This window comes from Sinocyclocheilus anshuiensis, unplaced genomic scaffold (genome assembly GCF_001515605.1).
Source record: "Sinocyclocheilus anshuiensis isolate Anshui unplaced genomic scaffold, SAMN03320099.WGS_v1.1 scaffold713, whole genome shotgun sequence".
NCBI lineage: Eukaryota > Metazoa > Chordata > Actinopteri > Cypriniformes > Cyprinidae > Sinocyclocheilus > Sinocyclocheilus anshuiensis.
This window is the reverse complement of record NW_015536486.1, coordinates 127,058-131,121: the sequence shown is the minus strand read 5'-3', so window position 1 is coordinate 131,121 and position 4,064 is coordinate 127,058. Positions and strand designations below refer to the sequence as shown.

The 4,064-nt window shown below is 39.5% G+C and overlaps 1 pseudogene; it reads left to right on the top strand.

The window, feature by feature from the left end:
* Positions 1-3,370, top strand: part of LOC107684435 (gastrula zinc finger protein XlCGF57.1-like) — a 50,599-nt pseudogene extending 47,229 nt beyond the window's left edge.
* Positions 3,371-4,064: the final 694 nt, after the last annotated feature.

Genomic DNA, 4,064 nt, shown 5'->3' with positions numbered 1-4,064 from the left:
TCGGTTCAGGCACCGGTACCGTTTTAAAAGTATCGATATGGCACCGGTATCGTAAAAAACCCAATCGATACCCAAGCCTACTTGTGTTTAGGGGTGTGAACCTACACTGGTCTCACGGTTCGGTTACGATTATCATGTCATCGATTCGGTTCAATTCGATATCACAATGCATAGACGATGCACTGCATCCTCAATGTTCAATTTTACTTCACATGTATACAATTTTGTAAATAAATACAAGCAGTCAGATATATGAACTACCTGACGTGGTTTCTCAAGTTAGTAGTATTACCCCCTGGATATTTTATTGTGCATGACATGATTTACACAGCGTGTGTCTTCTCCAGGTCATGCTTACCAGGTTGTTCATAAAAGCTGAAATGTGCCCAGATGTCGGCTTTTAAAGTAGTTGGAGCGTTTTTAATTACTCGCACTAGCCTCCCTCCACCATTAGGCACGTTTGATTTGAAGCGGTCCGCATTACGTCATTTTCTTCATCAGGAGGGCTCGCGGACAGCCTCGCACCCCGATGCGTGTACAACAGCGTATGTGTGAGGTGAATGTTGAGACAGAGCGCAAGTCAAGTAGGTGGTACTGCGCATGTGTCGTGAGCGCGGTTGAGTATACTTTGAAAGCTGTGTGGACGCGGCTGTGCGCGGGACGAAACGGAATGCGGAAAGTGAAGTATACCCAGGCCTTAATGTATGCTACCACGACAAATGACGTCAGAAAAGCGTCAGTACGTTATAATCGGTTATGGTCTATTACTGAACCGATACCAAATAGCCCTCATCTGCATCGCGATGCATCGTAGAAACGATTAATTTCGACACCCCTACTTGTGTTATACCTTAAGTTAATCATGTTGTGGTTACATTTTCAAGTTGACTAGTTAAAAATCATAAAAAATCGAGAATCGGTCAAACTTTCTAAAAAAAAAAAATAGATTTAAATTTTTTGCCAAATTGCCCAGCCCCACCTGGGAGGCTCACATTTTGGGTGCATGGGTCCTTTGCTGGGAAACAAAAGGAGGAGGATAGGTGGTGGGAATATTTGCATCATGCTGCAAACTTACCTCAGACTTGTGAGCATCAGCCTGGGATGTTTCCACCATGGCTCTCTGCAGTTGCAACTGGGCCTGCTTCTTCAGAAGGTCATGGATCTGCTTATTCATGGCCTTCAGCTCAAAATGCACAGAGTGTAGCTTGAATGTGCACAAATAACCATTATATTTGTCATTATAAACACTGGCAATCGACAGGAAACTGAGTGAGAAGAATGTAAACCTGCTAGAGTGATGCTAGCAAGCTATGAGCCTGTAGCAGATGTTCAGCAATCAAGTAAAAACTGATGATACAAAAACGTTTTGAGCTCTAACACTGACCATAAGAAACAGGAAGGGACGAAACTCCCTTTTACAGTAATATATATCCCTACTGAATAACTTAATTTACAACTACAACCAAAATACACTTGTCCTCATAGATGGACTGTTGTGATTTTGGCTATTTCTGTGGTCCATAAGACTGTGCAGTCAGACCAAATTGATGCCAGAAGACCTAATGTGTCTTGTAAGCTCTCTAGCCATTGCATTTTAAACAAACTATAACTTATTTGTTGTCCCTGCAGCATTTCTAACATGTAAGTAGGCTGTTATACAAAATCAGAATTGAGAATTTAGAATTTTCCATAGAAAGAGTTAAGTACAAGAAAATTACTAGCCATCCCATATTTGATGTTTAATACACTCTGTTAACTTGGAGAGTTATGTCATTTCTTCAGGTTGTGAGGAAATAATAAAACTGTTACTGGCATAATAGTGAAATCTAATGATAATGTCTCTCAGAGGACCAAAAAGAAAAGCAGAGGACCTAATACTGAGCCCTGTGGCACTCCATACTTGTTTTTGATTAGATGTTTCTTCATTTACACAAAGTGGTAGCAGTTGGATAGATAGGGTATAAACCATACTAATTCTTGTCCACAAGTGCCTACACAATTCTCAAGCTATCCAAGAGGATGTTGTGGTCTATGCTGTTTAATAAATAATAGCTCTAGGAGAGATATATTACTTTAATGACCACAGTTTCCATGTTAAAATTGGGTTTAAATCCTGACTGATATTGTTCACAAATACAGTTTCTCTGCAAAACTGAACATTGTTGAACCTATATGCTTTTAATTTTTTAGATCAGGGATGTCAAACTCCTGGAGGGCCACAGTCCTGCAGAGTTTAGCTCCTACTGAACACACCTGAATCAAGATCTTCATTACTTGAAAACTAAAGGTAGGTGTTGGTAAGCGTTGGAGCAAAACTACGCAGGACTGTGACCCTCCACATGCTGAGTTTGACACCCCTGTTTTAGACATTAATGGCAGATTTTGGCTATTGTTGCCTTCTGTTCTACTGTTGCTTTAAAACGGGTTAACTTGTATTTGTCTCTTTTCATCCTAGACATGATGGTGCTGAAAGAGGAAAGTGAAGAACTGAATGAAAAGCAAGATAAAGATCAGTATAAGAAACATGATTTCATAACTGGACAAAAATCATTCAGTTGCCCACAGTCTGAAAAGACTTTCTCACAAAAAAGAGCTCAAAATACTGGAACTAGAAATCATTTCACCTGCCAAGAGTGTGGACAGAGTTTCGATCAACGAGAAAACCTTAAAGTCCACATGAGGATTCACACTGGAGAGAGGCCTTATACCTGCAAACTGTGTGGAAATAGTTTCAATCGAAAAGAAAGCCTTACCAGGCACATGATAATTCACACTGGAGAGAAGTCATACACCTGCAAACTAGGGACGCACCGATATGAAAATTTTGGCCGATACCGATAAATGATAATTCTTTATTTTTGAAAGCCGATAACCGATACTTAAAGTCCACATGAGGATTCACACGGGAGAGAAGCCTTTCACCTGTCAACAGTGTGGAAAATATTTTTCAGTAAAAGGAACCCTTAAAAGCCACATGAGCATCCACACTGGCGAGAAGCCTTACGCATGCTCTCAGTGTGGAATCAGTTTCACTCAGCAAGGAAGCTTTAACAGGCACATGAGAATTCACACCAGAGAGAAGCCATACACCTGCTAACTGTGTAGAAAGAGCTTCACAACAAAACTAATCATGAACTGTCTGGTGAGAAGACGTTTATGTGGTTGACGATGGTTTCTCATGCAGTACCATCTCACGGCTCAAATGTCACACACATTCAGCAGAGGTTTTCCATTTCCCTTTATAGACAGATTTCTCCAGATTTCCTGAATCTTTTAACAATATCATGTACGGTAGATGGTGAAAGACCTATATTCTTTTAAATCTTGCATTGAGAAGTGTTCTTTTTAAACAGTTTGACAATTATTGCTTGCAAAGACTGGGGGCCCGTTCTTCGTACGTCGCTAACTTGGCATGATCTTGGATAGTCTGGTTCTTCGAAGCTCATCCCGGCAGGTCCGTAAACTTAAACCTGCTCGGGAGCAGCTTATTTCATGTAAACAGGATTCGATCACATCTTTTTAAGCAGAACGGATACTTAAAATCTGTCCCAGCCACCGCTACTTTATTACAAGAGTATCCTACTGATCCAGGGACAATAATTTAAAAAAAAAATTATTGTATTCGAGTCTTACACACATGCTATACAGATAATGTAGCGTCGTGCATTAATTTGAGTGGTGACAGATATTATGGGAGTGGCTTGATGGAGGCAGGAGATGCAGATAACATGATCCTGACCCTTAAGAAACGTTATTTAATGCTGTCACGTAACAAATCTGTTCAAATATAAAATTAAATGAATTCCTACATTGAAATAAAAATGTAAAGCCTGTACAAAAATTTGAAATCGTGAATATAAATAATTAGGAATCATGTAAAAAATTTAAATAAAATAAAAACATTTTATTTATCTATTATAACATACATTTATGTAGTTTGCTTCACTTGGCTGTTTCCTTATAAAGGTCCAGAAATGTGTCAAGTTTTTCGTCAGGTGTCTTTTTTAATTATATGATGCCATTATGTTGCTGTCTTGCCGCCAGCCAATCGCTGCATTGCTGAT